General features: G+C 41.9%; 1 protein-coding gene across 8 annotated transcripts in view; it reads right to left on the bottom strand.

The window, feature by feature from the left end:
- Positions 1–24,907, bottom strand: part of RNF19A (ring finger protein 19A, RBR E3 ubiquitin protein ligase) — a 59,431-nt gene that overhangs the window by 33,570 nt on the left and 954 nt on the right. For 4 of the 8 annotated variants that reach the window (XM_021387232.1, XM_021387239.1, XM_021387234.1 and 1 more), the window contains exon 2: positions 23,187–23,324. The gene's annotated coding sequence lies outside the window, so the exon portion shown is untranslated. Of the gene's footprint in view, positions 1–4,449; positions 4,548–22,247; positions 22,355–23,186; position 24,907 lie in introns of those variants that run through there. The other 4 variants (XM_021387238.1, XM_021387236.1, XM_021387233.1 and 1 more) reach the window with 4 other exon arrangements.

Below are 24,907 nucleotides of genomic sequence, written 5' to 3' on the forward strand. Positions count from 1 at the left end.
TCCCCAGCAGCTATGGAAGCATCATCGGTCAGGCACCTTTGTGTGACATACTGCCCATTTCATACAATCGCAAGAAGAAAAACAAAATGAAGCAAGTGCAATACAATTCCTAGAAAAGCTGTTGTGCTTATTTTCTCCGTTACTGAAAATGGCTTCAACACTAATTATAACTTCCAACTGTGCTATTTCAGGTTCTGAGGTAAAGGCAGGCTTTGTGGTTTTCAAACAGTAACGCTGGTTTGTGCCTTCAACCCCATATAGTGTTTAAAAAGCCTTAAAAACAAAACAAAATCTGAAGTCAGATTTAAAAGCTTCCTAGATCACGGAAACATCCAATCTGGTGAACGGAATTAGTGCAGAACACACTGCCTCGGGCCAAGACTGCTAGTTAACCTGAACTTGATCTAAAGTCCTCGCGTGTCAGGATGAATTTTTCTTGAAAAGACAAAGTAAACAGTTTGTAAAAACTCCAACAGCTCTTGTTTATTTTTTTTTTAAATCAGCTGCAATCCTCCTGCTTGAGTATGAGTCTGTCACGTTGACACTGCGTTCTGCTCTGATCGCCTCAAGCACAGCTCTCCCGAACTGCCTGCAACCAGACGCGCCCCAGACAAAACAAGCACCTTGTGCTGAACCTAACACGCAGGCTTTTGTATTTATTTCCATGTCAGATATACTTGTTTAACCGGCAGTAATAAAGACAGTCCTCTGCTTATCTTGAAAATAAAATCCTGCTTTCTCTGGTAGATCATAAACGCACAGAGTGCCTTGAAGCCCCCGCCTTCTTCCTACTTGTAAGTTAATCACTGAATTTCAAATGACAGATGGTTTTTGATTTTTCTTGCTTAAAAACCTTTAGTGTTAACAATGGGAAAAAACCCCAAGCAACGCACTTAGTTTGCTCCTGAAAAATATCGTCATTCCACACACCAGAGAGCTGTTTAAACCAAACCCACTAAATAACTGAAAGCAGCATCCTGCAAGCCAACTGTGTCAGGCACAAATATTTATAAAATAATCCGATGTCTGTAACAAACAAATGGGAAAATGCACAGTTGTAAGGCACATTTTCTACCCTCAGAAGACAGAGTGCGGATCAGGCTACAAACGGCGTTCACATTGATTTATCTCCCCTGCAAACTCTGTTTCGGTTCCAACAAGCCATCATCCACGATGAACGAGGTGACTGAATGTGCGCAATGCTAAACCTCGCCCCGGCTCTGCTGACGTCAGCCCTTCCTTGCCAGCAGATGCTCTGGCAGCAGTTACACACACAGCGCGACGGGGACTTCGCACAGATTCCCCAGTCTGGAGACAAACGCAGCAGAGCAGGAAGAGGGGGAGGACAGATTCTGATTTTCAGATGGGAGGCTCGGCCGCACGGAGCATAGCCTCCCCGTGCAGCTGGTTTATTTGCCAGGCTTCAGGTAAACTGCGCGCCAGCCAGAACCGAGAGGAGGACAGAGCAGCGGAGGCAAGCGCTGAGGAGGCAGCAGAGCAGTGCTACGTCCCTATCCTCACACTGACCAGGGACACAGTGAGTCCACACCAGCACACCCCGTCACCCAGCCACACAGCCGGCCTGGGCAGGAGAGGGGCAGGCAGGACAGCCTCTCTCTTCTTGTCCATCTCCAAACACAAAGCAGATGCCTCAAGAAAGAAACAGTTATCTGAATTATTCTGAAAGTAGAAGGCTGAGCCAAAGCCAACAGCCTGAATGCACTACGGCTCCGTTACAACGGAAGAAGGGCTTCCTGAAGCAGCTGGCGGATGCTGTCCCAGCGGCTGTCGCAGAACACCTCACACTGGCTGCTTGGGGAACACAATGCAAAACTGTAAGATCTCAGACCTGAACTCAAACACCTCCTCTATTCACTCAGCATTTTACAGCTACCAGGGGTCCCTCCTGCTCCAGTCCAACACCAGAAATGTTTTTAATTTCTCCTCCAAAGGAATGCACTCTCTCCAAACGAGCTGTATCTGGACACCACGTCACGCTCACTGAAAGCTGATGTGCCAGGTCCTCAGACCCATAGGTGAAAAGACACGCGGTCCACCCCCTCGAGGACCCACAAGCCATCCTCCCATGTAACTCCCAGCTGCCCACACACATTTACAGTAAACAGCCCCTTCCCCTGCTGCCAGCACTTCTGCCTGACACGGTGCCACGTCATCCAGGGGAACCCCAACAGAAGGCTGCAAGAGCCAGCACAGATTTAATATGTGAATTTTACAAACCTGCAGACAAGCAATGCTCAAAGATAGCAACGTTTCACTTCCACAGCTCCTGGGAGAAAAATGAGTGTCTAACAGAGAAACTGGACAAATCAGGGAGGATGTGGACATTCAAATGAAAACTGAAGAGCTTCAAGCTTCACATTCACAGAGGGCAAAGTTTATCTTCCAGATAACCTGGTGACATTATCAAACAGTACCCACTGTTATCAGGAGTTCTTTAAGAGACCCTCTTCCAACTCAGTGGACTGTGATCTGGACAAACCTGTGATGGTGTTCACCATCTCCCAGCAAGATCAGATCGATACAATCCACTGGGAAACAATGCCAGAGACTTCTTTTAGCAAATTCCAGTTGCACAGCAGGAGCCCTTCCCCTCAGCTGCAAGTTCTGCACAGGTATAAACCCAGGCTCTGATCCCAAGCCAGCCCTTCCCACTGTCTGTTGAAACAAACTCAACAAATGCTGTGTGGGTTTTGGAGGGGGACAGCAGGGAAACAGCCAGGGAAAACAAACTATAAAATGAACTGAGCTTCAAGAACCAACTATTACCATCAGCTCCATTCTTCAGGCAGCGCAGAGCTGCCTCCAGTGAAGGTGAAACATCTGTGCAAGAGATTCATTTTCCCCAGGCCTGCTTTGAAACACAGAAGGAGACTTCCACAGAATGAGTAAGTATCCTTGATGGCTGTTCTGTATTCAGTCTGAAACGTGCTCCTCTAACCTCGCTACGCTGCGAGATGCATGCAGTTTCCTTGCTACAGCATGAGACCAAAATGAATCATGTGCTGTAACTGCGCCAGTACGGAGAATAACACAGCCCCAGTCACTGTTACTGAAAACTGGAAGTCTTCTGCGAAAACTCCACTTGCACATCTGTTTCCACTGTACAAAGCAAGGACTAACTTCATTTTTTCAGTGATTCTGAAACTCGGTAATCTCACCTGAGAAATGAGGCTTACGAAACATCCAAAAAGGTCTAACAGTTTAAAAGTGAGACATTCTAATCACAACTCAACACAAGTTATTAAAATACTAATTCTTATGATTTAATACTTTAGAAGCTTCAGGTCTGCTGATTGAAAGCATTTAAACACCAAATTGAAGGGGGACAAACGACTCCTCACCGTTTAGAGCTGCATACAGTGATAGAAAGGCTCTGCTGCAAACTTTTGGCCAGAAGAATCCTCCGGCAGATCACCTTGTAGCTACCACAGCAGTATTACCGTGAGAGCTGTGCAACGGAATTTAAGCACGCACAAAGGCACAAACACATTCAAAAGGATTTTTACATCAAAAAAGGTAGAGAATATGAATAATGAAGACAAATAAACTAGCATAATGATCTGACAAACCCATTCCGCTCTCAGACACAAGAACACACCTGAAAGGAACCGTTCTGTCTCACATCACAGGACTCCCACTATTTACTTGTACTAGGCAAGCTTTAACTCAAACAGAAACACACACAGAGCAAAGCCTTTTTACATAACTGGTCAGGCTGACATTGTTTCACACTAAGAAGATAACAGCTATATTCAGAAAGATACGACTGTTTAAATATATGTTTTCATGTAATTGGAGTAGTTTGTATCTGCCCACACTTCCCCATTAGAGCTTACAGCCGCTTCAGCTCTGTTTGTGGCTTTTCAACGGAACAGAAACACGTGCCAGCAACAACTAGCAAGTTCCTAAGATTTAACTGCCCAGATACAATCTGGCTCCTTCCCATTTAATACCCTCCAAGAGTCATCTACTCACCTCCAGAACCACAATCCTTGACAGCTCTGCTGCTGATACAGAGGAGGGGAGGAAGAGAAGAAAGACAGAAGAAATATGAAATGGGCGGAGTGAAAAATACGTTACCAGTGAAGTCATAACTCTGCATAACAGGCACATTGGTGAAATACAGTTTACTCACTCATTTCACCTCACCAATGATAGTGCAGCACACAAATGACTGGGAGGGGGAAATGGGACCAATTATTCTCAAGATAGCAAGAAAAAAAAATGTGAAGGTTTTTTAGAAGTTGCCTTTTTCTCCATTATGTACACAATTGTTTTAGATCAGGCTGAGAGATTTAAGTGACATCTTCTACTTCTTCCTCACACCTGGCTCAATAACAAAGTAGTAAATCAACGTACAACTTTTGATCAAGTCTGTTTTTCAGCAGCGCCAACACCTATACCTCCCACCTTATCTTCCTGCCTTACCAGCAGCTTTTCCAGTCTGCTTAATTTGTCTAGAATACCCAAACGAGAACACTACGAGGAAACCTCTTCCATTCAGAATCCATTATTTCCCATGAGGTGTCTCACTGTGCTACACAGCAGCTCAACACAGCCATGCTCTATATGACGACACAGCAAGGCCACCATAATCACATCACAAGTGATGTAAGAGAGAATCTTACTGTTTTTCTGCCCTCCAGAATGCCCTCATCCTTAAATACATTACCTGTTTCTGTCACAGCACCACCTCACACTCTGTGGATCACAGAGCAGCACAAAAAGCTGCACAAAATTGTTAAGGAGACATTCAACATCACACATGTGAGTACTAAAAAAATGAAAGGCATAGCAATGAAAGCAGTCCATAAACATGACATCCAGCAGCCCCTGCCCACCTACTGATTGTGCCATGGATGCTCTGCAGCACAACGCAAGCACTGGCCCAATCTCAGCTCGTATAAGGGCTGGAGATGAGTATCCGATCCTTGCTCCACTTCTGGGTCATCCCCACTGCCAGGACTGCTCGAGGCAGATGTGTGCACTAATTGAGGCCAGCTGCCTCCTACCCCAGCAGCTGACTGCTTCCTGCAGGGATACAGTGCAGGCACAGTATCATGCACACAAACTCCAGTAGGAGAGGCTGGAAGAGCACCGCTGTCGAGATGCACTCAGTGCTCCAGCAGCCATCTCCCAGATCTTAGGAAGAAGGGCACCAAGGCCGACAGAAGTATCCTAATGGCTGGGTCTGGCTGCTGAGCTGCCCGAAGGATCAGACAGACTGATCTTTCTGGAGCTGGCCTCGCTCCATGGATGCCTCGTTCTTCATTTCCTTAATAAATGAGGCCCCATACCTTACATGTTGTACGTTTTTTTGGTTTACAACAACGTTACACAACACTGAATTCACAAATACCATACAAGTCTGTAAGATATTTTTAACCAGACTAACGGCTTTGAAAGTATTAAAACAAAGTCTTCAGAGCTCACTTGTGAAACCTTCATAGTAATATTTGTGATGGAAAACTATTTCTCCTAATTTGCAAAATCAGAAACAGATACTAAGGCCAAAATTGCCACCTGAAGAAGGACGCTGCAAGCTGCTCAAGCTGTAGGGCTGCTTTGTGTCTTACAGGACAATATACAATCAAAGATTCTGCTAAGCACTGGCAGCAGTAGCTATTTGCAAAACAGCTCTGTAACATCTAGAGATGAGTATAAAGGAAAACAAACACCCCAGAAGACCGCAGGGGCCTTGCCCAACACCGTGCATACACTCTACAAGTGAGGCTGCCACAGACTTCACGTCCTACCATTTTCTATCCTAAGCTTATACCCCAGCGATTTCCAAAAAATGGAGGCTGTTTTCTATAATTATTTAAAAGTCAGCAATACCTTTTTCTGTGGCTAGGGCATAAAAATGTTCGCTTATATTCACTTCATACAATTTAGTAATGTGCAGACACCAAAAGAGAAGACTTAACTAGCATTAGCTAGAATTAGTTTCTCTTTGAGACTTCCATCCCCAGATCAGATTTGATTAATACTGGCCAATGGGTTTCTAAAGGGGAAAACAAACCTCTAAGAATACCTTCCCTCAAAAGGACTACAGTCTGCTGCAGCATTGCTCACACGAGGGGCTGCAGAGAGGAGAACACAGGGAACCATGACACAAATCCACGCTCCTGCAGAAGCCAACGCAGGGTGGTAGCTTAGAGGGCTATCCAGGGCTAAGCCTCACTGAGCTTTGCCAGTCCTCCTCCAGCAACCAAACCCACACAACGCTGGGCTGGCCCAGATGTTGGCCTGGATGACTTAGCAGGGGTTAAGGATAACACTTGTGAGCAAGTCTTCCCATCAGTCCATTTTCTTCTACTGAAAAAGGCTAGTTATATGTGAAACATTTAAAAATTTAGACGCCACACCAACTACTCTAAAGAAAATGCTCAAAACACTTTCATAAAAATCTGCCGATGGAATTAAGATGAAGTTTCTTTTTAAGAGACAGATACCTCTGCACCAGAACACAGACAGTATCACTTCATGACAGCAGCTGTAAGGGATTATATTCTTAAGCATTAAGAATCTCAGAAACAACTTTTGAGCATTAACTTTTTTGTTTGTTGTAATATCCAGGTTGAGCCACAAAATAAGGATTCCAGATCAATTACATTTTCACTGAAATTAAATAAAAAACCTGAAAGCCTGCCCTTGCATTGTGAAATATTCAGCAAACTTCATCACAGGAAATACTGATAGTCACAAATATCGTACACACAGAGCCATAACCTCCTAAAAAGATGAATTCTTCGTTGCTTATCTGATGATAGCAGCCCTAGTCAAAAAGATGACCTACCAAGACCACTTCCATTATGCTATGCACTTTGCACACATGTAGGTACGCTTTTCCCTGAGTAGTTTACAAAACACAAAGCATTAAGAGAACGGAAGCAACGCTTTTCCTATACAGATTGGGGCTGATGTACCGTGACCTCCCTCCCCACACGGGCAGATGAGGCCGTGCCGTACCTTGGTTAGCATGGAGGTCACACCCACTGCCAGACTCCTGCACCCAGGTTCTAAGCACTGAGTGTTAGAACCACGTAATCATCAAGGTTGGAAAAGACCACTATGATCATCTAGTCCACCTGTCAAGCCATCACCATCACACCCACTAAACCACGTCCCTCAGTGCCACATCCACATGTCTCTTGAACACCTCCAAGGGATGGTGACCCCAACACATCCATGGGCATCATGTCTCAGTACTTGACTACCTTTCCTGAGAACAATTTTTTTCCTACCATCCAACCTGAACTTCCCCTGGCACGACTTGAGCTCCATCACCTCTCGCCTTAAACCCACAGCAACTTCTCAACATGCTCTCAACTGCCTGCGCTCTAGATATGTAACACGCCAGTCCTATCTCTCATCACCATGGCCATCTTTGAAAACATTTATAAATCCCACTGCCATTTGGAGCAGAAATAAAGCATGTTTTTTCCTTCCTCAAGCTTATTACCACAGTCTTTCTCAAATATCCACAGACCACACAAGTACAAAATATTGTGCTTCTCCTTTTTAATCAACTGATAATTTTACAGTATAATGTCTTCCATGTGACTGACGTGGCTGAAGACAGAGCTCTGAAGTTTTTCTCTGCTCAGCAGAAGGCAAGGTCTGTAATGGCAGCCTGGGGGCATTCTAAGCCATCCAAGAGCATGCCCGTCCCACCCTTCAAGGATCCACATATCGAGGAAGACAAGTAGTTGATGAAAAAGGGCAAGGGCAATCCTGAAGTATTTAACATTTCAGTACTAACTTCATAACATGTAACAGAAAACGGGATACTCTGGATGGAAGTTACCTACAGTTAAGCACCTGATATAACTTTACCTACACAGAAATGTTCACTATGGAAAGTATTTAGAAGAGTGAAGGCTCTGCTTTTGCTTCTCCTTGGAGAAGTAGTCTTCTTTAACCAAGAAATGAAGCCACATACATGACAAAGCCTGCTACACTATCCAACTAATTCTGAAATAAAAGTTTGAAAAGGACATAAATACTAGACTACTGCAATCCCAAATTTAATTAAAAAGCCATTTCAACAATTACTTCATTTGATTATGTTTTCTAAAAGAAACTGCAAACTTCCATCTGCCTCCTAATTCGTGAAATTGTGAATTACAACACGAACTACAGCATCATGAAAAATATCCTGTCTAAAGTTTTTATTGTTTCCAGGCATGTTCTTGAAAGGAATGGGATTTAGCTTTCATGTAAGATATACTCTTTCACTATACCTTTAACGTATGCTGCATTTTTTTAAAAAAAATCTGTTTTATTCAGGCACTATAAATCTTATATAAATGTACTGAAATCTTACAATTTTAATACATTCCAGGTATCAGTAACCATGAAAAAAGTCCAATGCTATTTGAATACCTGTCTGCTTTCCTAACTCCCACGACAAAGCACAGGAACCCAGGAACAGCCACACGGGATTCCACCAGGACAGGGTCTGCAGAGGACACCGGGCTCCTCAATGGAGATGAAGGGTGCAGGAAATCCCTCACCGTGCCCAAGCCATAAACCTAAACTCCTGTCAGGCTGTTTTCAAGCACAAGACTAAGCTAACCTCCCCGCCAGTATGTTCTAGCATCTTCTGATCATTAACCTTCTGTATTGTTATTTACATAAATATCAAACCACTCACTGCTGTGAAACCTCAGCAAGTTCTATGGTAATGAGCTCAACAGTCTAATGAAATACGGCTCGAAAAAACACTGAGTTTGAAGGAGTAATTTAATGTTATTCCAGTTTTACTGACTAACTCCTTGTCCTCACGTGATTAAAAAAACAAAACACGCGTTGCAACTTACCCTCCCCTCGCCCATATCTGAGCAGAATTGCCACCTACAGACACTGGAACCTTGGGGCAGCCAGGAAAGGAAACGCATGACCAGGGGCCAAGGGAAGAACTGCATCAACCTCTGCACAACTTACAGCCATACACAACCACTTGTCCTACAGTGAATTACATATTTTCTAGGTTTACAAACAGTTGAAGGATACTTGTTTCTGCTTTTGTCAGAACATTAGCAGAAAAACAGGAAATGAATCAGACTGAAATAATAAACCTTGCGAAGAAACACGATTAAGTTTTTTGGTCTTACATAAGAGGATTTTTTTTTTTTAAAGCAATAGAAACTTAGACAAATTGATCTACTGTATGACAATTTTAATAGATAGTATTAAAGCAGTAGATTGCTCAGAAAACCAATGAGGGTCTCTTACTTTGCTGTGGCACAGGACAAATAACTTCCAGTTTCTCTTGTATCACAGTTTCAGGTAGATACTGAATAAATGAAATTTAAGCGGTCCCTATGTAAGTGCACAGACTGACAGAACATTAGCCAAGACAAGAGAAGACAGGTGGGCTGCCAAATAAGCCTCAGTGCCAAAAGCACAGTGAGCTCCCATGTACTCCTCAGCTCAGCCACACAGCAAGCTTTATTTGGAACAGCTCTGGGCCTCCGTTTTACAGATTTGCTGTTGATGCTGCATTTCCATTCCTCTACAACTTCCTCCATTTGTTCCATAGGTAGTCAGCTTTCCCCTGGATAAAATCTCACCATTGCAAAACAGGTTAAAACATTACGAATTGGCTCTTCCACGAGTTACTGCTCCAGCAGCCTTCAATATCCTTTGAATGTATTAAATTTAAATGAAGTATCACAGTAAAAAGCCTAAGATGTTGAAGTTGCTCCTCCCCACATCACAAGGAGAATAAATTTGACTAATCTGATCATAACACAGTATCAAGAATCAAATCTATTTACATATCAGAAGCTAGAATAATAATTTTATCCTTCGAAATATTCAGTGAATTCATACTTCCTGTTCATAATATTCTAACTTATTTAAGATTAAACGAAGGAACTTGCAAGGAACAGAAGAAAACTCAGGCAGCACTGTGTTCTGCACGCACATCGTGGCAGCCAAGCACTGCAATGACTGAGGAACCCTACAGGCAGTAATGACAGACACTCAAATGGCAACAGCACCAAGCACTGTCATTCCCTATCACAGTGATCTAAATCACAAAGGAGACTTTTCTCTACAACTGCAGCCAAGATATTAGGGTATTTTTTTTTCTTTTACATTGAGATTAACAAGTTATCAGTTTATTTTAGTTGAAGAAAATTTTACCATCACTTCTTGCTACAGAGACAGTCAAGACAGTGCCATCAAAAGAATAAAACAGATTTTGATCTTCCGGAGATGAACTATTCTATTTAAATCATAAAGCTGCATCTGTACAATATAAAACAAAACTAAGACAACAAGGGTTACAAAAGCAGGAAAAGAAGCAACTTCGCCTACAGAACGTTTTAATATGGCTGAATTCACTGGAAAGAAAGAAACCTACTAAATTCTCAGCCATCAGTTGAGTTCTCAGGAGCTTAAATTAAAAAGGAAAGGTGAAAATAGGGCATAATTGGCAAAATCAATATTACTCCTGCAACAGCCTTCCTGCAATTAGTTCTAAGAGAAAAGCAAGGCTTTGCACTTCTGCATAAGCAAAACATGGAGTTTTTACTGTTGCTCCTACCTCAATTTCAAACTATCCAAGACTTCTGGCAAAATCTTTTTTTCCCCAAGCCCAAAGGATAGCTGAATTCTTCAGGAAGAGCTCAGAAGTTCCCAATCATCTCGTGGGTCCTCTCACACATACAAGGCTCCATTCCTCTGCTTGCTTTTTTTTTTGCCCCTCACACTGTGATGACTGTCCCCCAGTATCTTCATCTCAATTCTTTATTCTTCTACTAATTTCTGTTTCCTAATGACTAACCAGAAGATTCAGGAATGAATGACAACAACAGCAATGAGCATTAACTTCAAGTTCTGAAATCACCTCCCAGTGCAAGTGCAAAATCCTCTCTTCTGGAGGACCATTTCTTCTGACCTTCCATCTCTTAAATAAGAGGAGGAGGAAAGGCAAAAAACAAGACATCAAATATAGGAAAAAAAATGTCTTTCCACAAAAAGGAAAAAAAATGATAACGCCAGTCAGAAGCCAGGCTATTTCAACACAGGATGTCATAGGACATTGCCAGCTAATTGCACGTACAGAGGAAGAAAAGAGCCAAGAACAACCCGAACTAGATCGCAGTGTAATCACTTGAATTTCAACTCTGAAGTACTTTTCCTCCCAATAACCAGAAGTATCCCACAAGGAAAAAATGAACACAATTGTGTCCTGCCCAGGTATGGCTTTTGTGCTACTAACAAGTCTTACAGCATGCTGACATAGTATTTTCTGCTTTTGTCAAGCATTACTAGACTGGTGGTGAAATCCCCTCAGAGCAGGCTGGATGGCTTCAGCTGAAGCTGACACTTGTTAGAGCAATTCCATCCCAGGCTGCCCAGCTTTCAGAGCCACCTGCAGGGGTCAGAAGGGAAAGAGCCTGTTCAGCTAGAGCATTCCTCCTTCCTTGTTTTGAAAGGTGGTGGGGAAATTGGCCTTCTCATCAAGCACACAATAGATTGGCTACACACAAAAAAATTAGGATACACTAGGAGTATTCTGGCACTCTTTACATTATTAAGATCGTTATGACCAGCAAGTATTACCCAGGTAAGCACAGGCACACCAGTGACCACGCTTCAGCACACAAGCAAATTCCCTTCATGCTCCTTTATAGCACGGGGTGAAATAACTCTCCGCTGTTCCCATATCATCCTCTGGATACGTGAACATCTTTGCGTGAAGTAGCGCAAAGCATGGACTGTTTTTTTTGTTTGTTTTTTTAAACCAAAGTCACTGAATTAAAGGAAAATATCTAATATTGTAATAACAGCCCAATTACTCAAAATAATTAATTTTGCTCTAAATATTCTGTTTCCTCATTATTTTACATGCCTCAGAAATATATTAACTAACTACAAAACTGCAGTTTGCTATCATATCAGGGTAGGAAGGCTCTACAGAGGAATCTGGATGGGCTGGATAGCTGGGCTGAGGCCAGTGGGATGAAGTTCAACAAGACCAAGTGCCGGGTCCTGCACTTTGGCCACAACAACCCCAGGCAACACTATATGCTTGGGGCAGAGTGGCTGGAAGACTGCATAGAAGAAACAGACCTGGGGGCGTTGGTTGATGACTGGCTGAACATGAGCCAGCAGTGTGCCCAGGTGGCCAAGAAGGCCAATGGCATCCTGGCTTGTATCAGGAACAGTGTGGCCAGCAGGACAAGGGAGGTGATCAGCCCTCTGTACTCAGCACTGCTGAGGCTGCACCTCGAGTACTGTGTTCAGTTTTGGGCCCCTCACTACAAGAAAGACATTGAGGCCCATGAGTGTGTCCCAGGAAGGGCAGTAAAGCTGTGAGGGGTCTGGAGCACAAGTCTTATGGGAGCAGCTGAGGGAACTGGGATTGTTCAGTCTGTAGAAGAAGAGGCTCAGGGGAGACCTTATGGTTCCCTATACCTGCCTGAAAGGAGGCTGTGACAAAGTGCGGGTTGGCCTCTTCTCCCATTTAACTAGCGATAAGACTAGAGGGAATGGCCTCAAGTTGCACCAGGAGAGATTCAGGTTGGACGTCAGGAAAAATTTCTTCTCTGAAAGAATGGTCAGGCACTGGAACTGTTTGCCCAGGGAGGTGGTTGAGTCACCGTCCCTGGAGGTGTTCAAGAAACATTTAGATGTGATACTGAGGGACATGGTTTGGTGGGAAATATTGGTGGTAGGTGGACAGTTGGACTGGATGATCTTAGAGGTCTTTTCCAACCTTGGTTATTGTATGATTCTATAACTGGCTAGGAGAAGAGTTTTTTAACTTGACACTCTATGTCAGATGCTCCAGAAATGTAAAGCTCCGCCTTTTTAAAACATGAGCATTCATACACAATTTTCTGTGAGGAACACGAGCTCCCTCAAGTCTAGAACAATATTGTTAAGAGTTAAGCCAAGTATGTAGCCTTGCAGTTAGAATTTTATGCCTCATGAAGATAACGTTTGTATTTCCCTTTTCTAACAAACTCTTTCTGAAGATTAAACATTTTATAATATGTCCTGATTAAGGCAAGAGGAAATCAGATCGCATCCTGAGCTAGAGAGAGCATTTTGTATATAAAACACAGACTTTGTAGTCATATTTAATTCATACCAGGTCTGGCTTGCCAAGAACAATAAAATAATTTGCTTATCATGAACTTGGAAAAACGCTTCTCTCAACAAAAACTTCTGTGAAGTAGAGCTGAACTGGTAGACATCTTAGAAATTGTGTTCTTCCCAGGAGATTGGTGTATGCATTATATTACAGAGTATAACATTACAATAGCACACTTTAATAAAAAGTTCTGATAACAGACCAAAGGAAAACAAATATAGTTTTTGAAAACCCTAAACATATACTTATGAAGACCGCAGAAGTACACACACACACACAGCACCCCAAGAAAGTGAACGGGTAGGCAGAAAGGGGTCCTTACAAGTCAGATCTGCAAAAGAAATTGACTGCTACAGAAATCTGAAAACAGAGGTTCAGGAGCACTGAGTATTTCAGTGAAGAAGGATAATGAAAACAAATGAGCGTCCCAAACTTTCAACCATTTCATCTATGTGTATGCATAAGCTTATTTGAAGATCAGATATCCACATGCATACTGATTTAGCAGCCTCTGTCAGTAAAAAATATAATGTTTTAATTATATTCCTTAAGTAGCATCCTGGTTAAGAAAAATATGAGAACAGATGCTGTCTAGTCTATTTTGGGGATACTCCAGGTAAGGACTCATTGAAAAAGATATGCTGTCCTACAGCGTTAGCACACTACACTTCAGCTCTATAGTCTCTTCTCAGCAAGGGAGCTCATCTAGCTCATCTTCAGAGGGTTTAAAAAAAAAAAACATAATAAGGATATGCAACAGAGGAGAATAAATCCAATAAACCTCTTCCAGCATTCATACAGGAGGACATCCTTGACTTAGCACCTGGCAACTCTCCCTGTGGCAGGGGGGTCGGAACTTGATGATCCTTGAGGTCCCTTCCAACCCAAGCCATTCTATGATGACCTGGTACTAATAATACTTTTCCTATAAAAGACCTAAGATGAACATTCCCACAGATTTATACACATGGGTAGGGACAGAAGTTAACAAGGTAAGTTACATTTCGGTTTTACTTATTTGAGAAAGGAAAGTGAAGTTATTCTGCTTCTGAAGGAAGCTCTTTGAAGTCAGGAGCTCCGCTGTTTATCTGCAACCATTTATTTCCTCCTACAGTTCCAAAGAAAATCACTACACAAATACGTTAGAGGAAGCAGGTGTATAATTTCATTTAAAAGCTATTTAAGTTTGTTAAAAATAAATCTTGTGTCAGTACAGGAGAACATACCCTTTAATACTTGTCTTTCTACATCACAAAAGGAAAATAACCTTAGAGTTTTCCAGAGAACTAGCAACTGCTGCTCTGTGACCCAAAGTAGAGAGCAAAATGGCCACAGTGCCAGGAAAACACCAATGTCACCTGAAGTTGTTCAGAATTTTTTTCATACATCTCTATCACCACAATCAAACAGTAAAACACTTAGGGACATGACAATAAAAAAAGCCAAACCATGTAAGACTGGAGTAATGCAACAGAGTTCCACAACAGTACACCATTTGTTTTCACTGTTCTCTCAGTTTGGCTTCAGAGTTACTTGTTGTCCTATAAGTCAGTTATTATTTCAGTTACAGTAATATCAGGAGTTATTTAAGATAAATTAAGCCATATGCAGCTTTTAAAAAGGTATTTCTGCAGGAAAAAACACATCTCAAAATGCTACTAATCTGCCGAACTAGGCAGTTTGCAGATTCCTGGTACTTTAATAGTATTTCCCCCAGTAACACACTGAGCAACTCCACATATGCAGACACATGGCAGGTATGTTCTACAGGCAAATACACAGGAAGTCTTCTCCCATAATTTTAATACGTTGCATACTAAAGGGAATCCATCTCTTCCAAGGTCCACACCAAGAGACTCTGCTATAGGGAGCCGTACCCTCAGTAAGCTTCGCTGCGCAATTTGTGTCCTACAAAGGAAGCCCCTGCTGAACTAGACTAAAAGCTTTAAACTAGCACAGGCAGTTGTCCACTCTGTCTCTCTCTCTGTCCCTCTTCATTCTCTACAGCAGACATCCTGAACAGGAACACCTTATTCATGTCAGAGCAAAATTAGGTGTTCTGTTTAAACTATAAGACACCTTTAAGCAAAAGTTTTCAGATCTCAGTTGAAGCAAGGGCAAATGCGTATTACATTGATGGCTGTAGGTTAGTTGATTCCAAGAGGGAGACAGCAATAAACAGGAGGTGGCCACAGTCTTAATATCTTACACTACTGAGGCTATTTGCTGCATTAATGATGTCCTGAGGGTAGCAGCTAAGCTTCCAAATTAGTATGCTACACTACTTTGTGGGAGTAACTCCCAAAAAATCAACAATTTGTCAGACCTTACTTGACAAGGCAGACATGAGCAACACAGAGTACAGCAGTCCTACCACAGGCTTAACGTAAGGATGGGTATAGCACCTCACGGTTAAACAGCAGATGGTACGGGGGAGGAGTATGTAAGCAGACAGCCAGATTAAGTCAAATTGGAAAAATAAAACCGTGCTATTGAAAACAGAAACCAAAGTAATAAGAAGTTAGAGGCACTGTGACTCACCTCATTTTTACAATTTAGTATGTCATTTATCCCAAAAGACAACGATCTCTTGTTAAAAGAAAAGCCAGTACTCTGTTATTACAACCATCTGTCACTTCCCATTATAGCATCTTATTTCCAAATCTGCTTAGTTGCTGCTTCTCAAGCAAACCGGGCTGAAAAGTTATATGTGAAGATCTTCAGCGTAGTTATTTCAAACAAGCTGCTTAAGCAAATTCTTCAAGGTTCTGAATTTTTTTGAAAGTTATCACAGAAAATAAAATAAATCCAGAACTTGAAATATTTCCCCCAGAAAGGCTAAGCACTAGTGTTGCTTTGAGACTGGGATTTGAATTCTGACCTGTGTATTTAGGATGTACATCGTATCAGCCTTGTCAATATTCATTCTCGTGCTTTTGGGAACAGCTGAGGAATACATTATTTCTAGCAAACAGCACACATTTTAGGTGCTAGGAATCTCCTGCACTGGAACCAGCCTGGAACTGAACAGGATCTACCCTTCATTTCCAGGTGCACAATACACTAGGGCCAAAGTACCCCAAAATAGAGACTGCAAACACTAGAGGAAAATGAGTTAAGAAGCATAGAGCGTGGATAACAAGGAGACCACACAAAGAGCAGCAGAACCGGGAAAGCTGACAGAGGGAGTGCTGCCAAATGGCAGAAGAGAAAGGCATCAGATTAGGTACTGAAAGGGTATAAATTCAGATTGACTCGGAAACTTCTCAGCGAACATCAGAACCGATTAAATTAGAATAGGATTTGGATGAAACACTTGAGCAGGCAGAAAGTAAAAGGTACGCTGCTTGTACCAAGAAAAAACAGCAGAAGAAGCTTGCACTGTCAAAGCACGCCTTCCTCTACAGCTTGGTCTGCCACAGCCTGAAGATACTCACAAAACCCTCTGCACACACACGGATCATACTGTCTAGAGCCAATCCTGTAAAGCATGACAGAGTATTATTAGATACGACAAGCTCAAATAGCAGTGGCCCGCCTAGCAAGTAGGTTCCAGTACTACTGCAATTATTATTTTTAAACAAACTAGGAAACCACACACAAACTCTATTAGAAATAACCTTAGGGATTAATTCTGTTTACTTGACGCAGTTTAGAAGCGAGTGCTGAAGTACATTATGATGGTTTAATTGCATTACTTTTACTTCTTTCTCCCCTGTAGAATCTCTGCCAGGTTACCAGGTCACTACTCAGTATTCCATTTGTTTGTCTTTACTGATCATTCCCCTTATACTAAAGAAAGAAAAGAACAATATTGAATACCATGCAAGAAGAAACTGATTTCCTAACAGGCCACTGCAGAACACATATGTCAGATTAATATTGCTGAAACAGTAAAATACTACATACATCCCACTGAAGTAGAATGGTTAATATTCCTATTAATAGATAAGATACCAAAGCACGTGGTTAAGGATGGAACCATTTACCAGCCTCCAGTGCTGGATCTGAGATGCCCAAGAGCTTCATTTCTTTCTGTGTTATGCAGCAAGTTGTGTGTCCAAAGATGGCTGCACTATCAAGTAGGTACAAGTACACACACAAAAAAAAGCCAACACGAAGCCCAAGAAATACCACTAGTGTTGACCTATGAGAAGTTTTCCTTGGCTTCCAACAAAGATCATATCAACCACAAAGCAGAAGAAGGATGAGATAACTATATGCAGCCATTATTCAGATGCCTTAATCAGGGAAGAAGAAAATTATTTCAGTCTTCTGGTTTATTTGCAGTACCTCTACAAACTTACTGAAAGGAAACAAATGCCCTAGAGACAAAGTTCAGCACTGCCCAACCCAGACTGACTACCCACATACAGGGCAAAAAGCATTCTGAGGAACACTTATTTCTCTGGGGGAAGAAGCAACAAACCAAAAAAAACAGAGCCATATAATTAAGCAGCTTAATAAGGATAGAAACAAAAGGTGATCAGGCTATGCTTGCTTCTTCAACCTGAATTCTGGTATTTCTCAACTGACCTGAAATCTTAAAATGACACGCTGCAGGCAACAGTGGAATAAATTTCACCTTGTTGACATATGCAATCCTTTATCATTAATAGAAGGTGGCAAAGAAGCCACCTAATTGCTGCAGAAGCCATACCCACCTGTTTCAGGTATTTCTAGTGCACTCAATCATGGTTTCCAAGCAAGGAAGCTAAACTACCAGCATCCTGGAGGCATCCTCCTCACCATCATCACATAAAGGGGAGCTGAGTTTTTAAATTCTACACACTATTAAAAGCCATGCCATTCTCCACCTACAAAATACACCCTTTTGCACAATGCCCATTCAAGAAATACACACATGTAGACAATACCAGAAGTCACACTTCAGTTAAAGAGTTTCAGAACTTCACAGTTACAGGTCAATGTAAATCTGGTTGTTTCTCCCCTTCTGGAAAAAACTCAATCTCTAAAACAAGGTTTAATCTTCATCACCAAATGCTGCAAAGTCACTCAGGTGCAGGTTACCTCCCCACCTGCAGTTTCACACCACAGAACCAGGGTGCACGTTCCTGGGAGTTCAACACTCAAGATTACTCGTTCTGACTTCACGAGGATTGCTTTCACAGAGTGCTTTGGAACTTACTCCAGTTTCAAAAGAAAACAAACCAAGAGAACAAGCACCAAGATAAAAGCATCGATCTGCTTTCCACAAATTGTTGCATTTTTGTTCACTGTATTGCCAGCAGGAAGCTCATTCCTTCTGGAGTTCTGATTCGTTTCTCCTGCAAACGATTTTTAGCACAATGCAACCTTACCGAGGTGCGTTTTCCCAGATTGCAGGAGGAACACCAAGCATATTAAAATACACATTCTTTACTTTTAACCACAGAGGTGAAAAACAACATATTTACGTAAAAGACAGGAGCTGTCCCACAAATGGAGCGTACTGCAGCTTCCCATTCCCTGTGCATATGCCATTTTTTGTGTAATGGCTTCAGAAGGCATAGAAATGGGGACATTTGCACTCTAAGCCACAGTTCAACCTGAATTATTCTGTAGTTCACCCTAAATTACACTTAAAACTGAAAGGTAATATTGTATGAGTTTCAAAACAACAGATAATGATATGGATTAATTACATTTAAAAAAAAAATCACACCTTAGGGACAAAACCAGGGGGGAAAAAGCTATAATGAAAAGAAAACCATGTCCCTGTTCATTCTTTACTCCAACACTTGTAGCCATGAGATGGTAATTGATCAGGGCAGGGTGCAGGAGGTGGGAAAAAGCCATTCTCACTGCTTACTCTGTTTTAGAGGAAAAGCTCTAGAACATTGCTGGGCAGGACTAAACAAAATGCTTTTATTTCTTAATCCACCCTCCCAGTAAACAACACCTCCTTGCAAAGATTCAATTCAATGACAAAAGATAAAGTTATCTGGCACATAGCATACCTTATCTCTACTAACTAAATTAACACTAAAAGCAGGGGAGCTTGTTCTTCTTCCAGACACACAGGCAGCATGTAATCCCAATAATCTGAATTCTTGCAAGGCAGGATCCTTCTCTTTGTTTCCCCTTGTTCTCTTTTCTTTAGTGAGTTAATCCATTACCTAATTTATCGTGGAATCATCTTTAATTGTTAATAATGGAAAGACTCAGGACTCCACAGCTGAGCTTACACGGCTCTCTCCCATCCTTGCCCTAGCTGAATTTCTGCCTGCTGTCAGCTCACAGAAGGCAAAGTCCATTTTTCTGCAACTATCCACCACAAAGCCTGAACAAAAACATACTACCACATGAGGGGGAAAAAAGCCCACAGCAAACAGGAACAGGAAGGGGAAGAAAGAAGGGGGGGGGGAAAAAGTAATTACCCAGGTAAGAACTTCAGGAGGAAAATGCTTTTGGTTACTAGATACAGAAAACCCCTCAGTCCAAATGGAGATGGTTTCAGACCACAGCGTTGTGAAATTAAGAGAATACAGAAGCACAATAGCTTTGCAGGTTTCTTCTCTATGCTGTCCCACAGATAAACCTGCACTGCAGGTTTATGACTGAAGGAAAGCAGCAGTCTGGCTTCACAGGCACCAAGCACCGAGGCTCCCGTTGCTTAAAAAGGACGCAGAAGTTTGATACCTCCATCTCTGACCCTGAGTAAAAGAGCTCCTGGTCTCTCAAGATGTATTTTTAGCAGCGTCACATAAAAGGAAAGCTTGACGCCTTTTTTTGAAGAGGCACAGTCAAACAAAAGCTAAGTACCAGCTATAGCTTTACAGGTAAAACTGAGAAGGAAACTGCTCTTCTCAGGAAACTGAAGCAAGGTCTTCAACTCAGCAAAAAACAGTAAGTTCTAAGGCTTTGTTCTGTTTATATTCTACTTTTAAGTCAAAAAATAAAGTCAGAACACCTCCAACAGGATGCACAACAAAGAAACCTTTGTGATAAAAATTGTTTTTATAACACACACTCTAAAAATGAAGATGCTAACCACAGATACACTTAATCTTACAGATGTTTCTTTGAATTAATCACCATATTAGCTCACTGTGGAAACATGAAAGGTAGGCCCAAGTTACAACACTTCCCAACAGCTGACCAGAAGGAAAAGTTCCTCAGCAGGCTTCACTCCAGCTCCCTTGCTAGCTGGGTGGTCTCACTGCAGCTATTGCTTACTCCTGTCCAAATGTTCTTCCACTATTACATGTTTGAGGGACGGCTGGATGCTCCCTACATAAAGAATTTTCGCATGAAGGAGAGAACATAGTTTGTTTCATCAACCACTCTTTGTCAGCATCTCCACTGAATACACAGTCCTTACAGATGTTCAGTTAATACTTGAATGAAACATTCACTGTCTAGGCACAATTAGATCTCAAGACAGGGAAAAGCTGCAGAGCTGAATATGAGCATATGGCATCAATTTTTAGGTCATAAGAAGCCCAAAGCACTGGGAGAAAAGCAGTCATCAGCTATCTAGTTTAGACAGAGTAAAAGTCTTCTACTTCCTACAAAAGGTTTTTTTTTTTTGGTTCCTGAGTTCTAACCTGCTCAAATATTCCTTCCCTGGACCAGTCTCACTGAAAAATACAGTAAGTTCTGTGCACTATGTATTTTCAGCGAAGGAAATAGACAACACATTTAGGCATGGCACCACCAAGTCTTTTCCACTGGAATGAAACCATTAGATATGCCATATGCATATATCAATATACGTATATAAATTAAGCGCAGCAGCACTAATGCTGCAATGTCATCGTATCAGAGGTATCGGCCAGGTAGCACTGTGAATTCCCCACAGTTCAACTAAAATCTTCAGTGCAACCACAGCCTGCAGAGCTCAGCAGACCCCAAGGCACAGGACCAGGCCGCACACCCTACCCACCCCTCCTTGGAAACGTAACAGGTGAATCCGTCTCACCAGAAGCCTCCCTGGGTGCAATAAACTCTGATAGATTAAGCATTTTCAGATAGTAATATAACATGATTAATTTGATGAAGGTTGCACAGTGGTATTTTATGTAAAAATCTGACTATTAACCAAGAAACTTAAAAACCGGTACTTCTGTTTATGGAGAATATGCAGCACTAATGAATCACAATGAGAACAAAGTAACGTGACTCTTACAGCACACAGATCCTCCAGACCTACTCCTCTTGCTGAAGCAGCTGCTCATTCAAATAAATGGAACAAGTGAAGGCAACAGCCAGGGGCTCCAATTTAGAGTAGGAGCTCTAATCTGCCTTATAGGAGCAACTAAAGGACCTATGGAAAAGTGTTTGTTTAACAGTAATTTATCTCGACTATAAATGGAAACAGAACTGACAGAGTCCCACAGCAACAGCTTGTCCTGGACAATAACAGGATACTTGCATTAATGGAGTGGTGCTCTACTTAGGAAGCAAAAAGAAGAAAGAAAAAAAAAATCAAAAACAAGTGACCATAGCAAACTGAAGCATAACAAACATTTACCCTTGTAAGATGCCCTTCAAATGCCTTGCTGAAGGCATCATTAGAGGATACGGTGGCCTCTAAAGAAAGGAAGTTTTAATGGCTGAGGAAACACTGGTGTATGAGTGACTTTCATCTAAGCTCCTTTCATTAGGTCCCTCTTCTAGGTTGCTTTAAGTTAAAGCAGCTCTTGTATCAGCTTTCCAGTCCAGTGTAATATACTTAGATGCGAAGGGAACCTGATGAAAACTCATCTTTCAGAAAACTTCCCCCTCTATAGCTATGTCATCCTGCAAAAGGCAATTACAGGTGCAGTGTTTTGATTGTCTGTTCAACAAGGTGTCAACAGGCACTCAGCAGATGCCCAGTTAAGCCACAGTTTAAGAGCAGAAAAGCCTACCATAATGTTTCCATGATTTCTCCTACCGTTTCTTATTCTATGGATGTATCTCAACACAGGGTAAATATTCAAAGAACTTTCACGAAAGCCCAGCAAAGAGGGCTAAGAGATGCAGGGAGGGCCTTTCTTTATGAGGAAAGACCTTGGAGTGATACCACAAATGCTATCTTACAATTCAGCTGTGGGGCTTTTCTTTCTTCTCCAAACTCTTTCAACAACTCAAGCTAGCATGAGCCATTCACGCAACAACCAACCTGTAACTGAGGCCTGTAATGTTCTAGTCCCACATAACATCCACAGTTCTCTTTGGGAATCACTGCCATGTTTCGGATTCTCGAGTCACGACATTGAGCAGGCTGTTCTAAGAGGAAAAAAAAGAAAGAGCCACAAGCCCCAGGGAAGGACCAGCAACCTAAACAAAGGTGAAACAGTCCTGCAGTGCCTGAGAACTGCCAGAAACGTATGTGAAACAACCAGAGATCACTGAAGAAAGACGCCTGAGCCTTCCTACAACTCAGATAAGAAAGTCTCTTCCACTGATCTCATCAGCCAAAATAATATCCTTACAAGGAAGTCTGACAGTGAGGCGATTGTCACTTTACAGAAGCTTGGAACAAATCAGTCTACCTATAAATATCAGCAATAAACAAAAGACCTACTTATATAATTTATCACAGAGCACTAAAAATAAATAACAGCACCTGAAGAACAATTTTTACATGAACACTTAGAAGAGGGAAGGACAAACTCTAATTTGAACATTTTGAAAGAAAACACATGGGAGTCTCGTGGAGCACAGATCCTTTAGTTCAAACTCACAGCTGCATATTTGGAGTTTTATTTCTTTATGAGTTGAAGTAAAGACAATAGCTGAAATGTAACCTATGTGCAACACCAAAATTCAGTTTTCCTTAAAGATTACTTCACCATAAAAAACAAACAGCAAGTGATGTTAGATCAGACCATGGTTAAAGCTTCCACTTCAAGTAATCAAAAATAAAAGGAAGTCCACTCTTGTGAAATATCAGTAATATTAAGAAATCGTATTTTCTAGGAACTGATGAAGCTTCCTTCATATTCTTCCTACGGGGAAAAAGAAAGCAAAACCACCAAGACACTACTGAAATCAAAGCCCAGAACAAACACTTCTGCAGGGCCCGATGTAACATTTTACCTTCCTAGTAGCAGCCTACCTTCAGGTGATTCAGACGCATTTAACAAGTTGAGGTCCAACAGCATTCTCAGCATCTAGACGCTGTGCTATGCGCTCCAGTTCATTCAGCTACACATCTTCCACCAGTTAATACAGAATGGACAACAGAAACTCCGCTCTAAGACAAATGCAAAAAGAGAAAAAAATGACATTAACTTCCTCACGGATAAGCCAAAGTTAAAATGAGCATCTTTACTGCTCCTTCACAGAGCGTTCACTGACCCTAGGAATCAGACCAGCTCAACTCAGCTGTGTGCCAGGAACCACGCTGAGAAAAGGAGAGCCTGAAACATGCATTGATCCATTTGTTCCAGTCAGGTATTAAAATTTATTCTACTAGGCTGGTACGCGGTGCCTAGGTCCAACTCCGAAAACAAATCACAAAGCTAATTATGGGTGTCTGACCACGGGCCAGAGTAAACTGACCCCATAATAGAGACCACAAACTTGGCGAAAAGCCATCAGTGGTGCAGCTGAGTTGTACTTCGGAGTTCAAAGACCTTTCTTAGTACTTCCAAACCAGAAGTCCTCTGAAAAGATTTTGGCACCCTTGTTTGTTTGTGTGGAAAGGAAGAAAGGTACCTTTGCAAAGAATCCTTTTGATAAGCCTAAATGAACATCAGCTTCACTGAATAAACCAGAATGGCTGTGAAGAACCAACTACTCACTGGACAAATTCAAAGTCTAAAGGTTTGTCACGTGGACTAATAGTTAAACATTGTTAATGAATAATAAAAAAATGTTTGCACTACAAAAATGTTTGCACTACTTGAAGGCTCTACCAAACTGACAACAGAATTCAAGGACTTGAACATATTCACACAACACAAGCTTACCTAACACGTATACTGATGCTCACTGGGAATGCCATAGCTACGGGAGTTTCAGTGATTCATTTACTACTGCAAAGCCCAGGGTTGGCACACACCATGGAGGTAAACAAGTGCACCTACCGAGTGCCTTCCTTCCTCCTGAGCCCCAGGAAGCACAATTAAGTACAATCTGATGATCGCTTTACATAAGAAAAGCGTTACGCTTGCCTGGTGGATGTAAGAGGTAGCAGAGATGGGAAAACCACAAATACACATTTTGATTCCCCCTCTCAGAAATTATGCTGTCCTCTGACTCCAAAACAGCTGACGACATAAACACAACAGCTACAACTCTGCATTGTATACATGCTGAACTTTATAAAGCAGAGTTGGAACTCTGGCACGGTGCAGGAAATAGGCATACAGAGGAGACGTTTCCTGTAAACCCTTTAGTGCAGTGATTTTAAGAGCAGCATTGCTGCCAACACGCTAAAAGCTTTCATTTTCACTTTCTGCTCCAAGCAGGCCTGGTTCGCATGCCATTAAAATGAAACGTTTTTGCATATTTCCGAAAGCTTTGAGTACAAACATTTAGATGTTTACAGCTAAATAATGGCAGAGCTTGGGCAGCCCTGCAGCAGCGCCGGCGCCCCACGCACGCAGCTGAGTGCCGTGCAGCCGGCAATCCCAGAGCGCACGCTTCACATGGGTTGGAATGTCAATCTGAAAACTCTTTCTACCAAGCTCAACAACAACAAATCTCATACGATAATGAAATACAGGAGAAAAAAGAAAAATATTTTTTTTTCCTAAAAACTTTTTTTCTTGACTTTTAAGGAAAAATTAACAGATACTTTGCACAACGAGTTTGCGAGGGGGCTTTTCCACC

Source organism: Numida meleagris, chromosome 2 (assembly GCF_002078875.1).
Source record: "Numida meleagris isolate 19003 breed g44 Domestic line chromosome 2, NumMel1.0, whole genome shotgun sequence".
Classification (NCBI taxonomy): Eukaryota; Metazoa; Chordata; class Aves; order Galliformes; family Numididae; genus Numida; species Numida meleagris.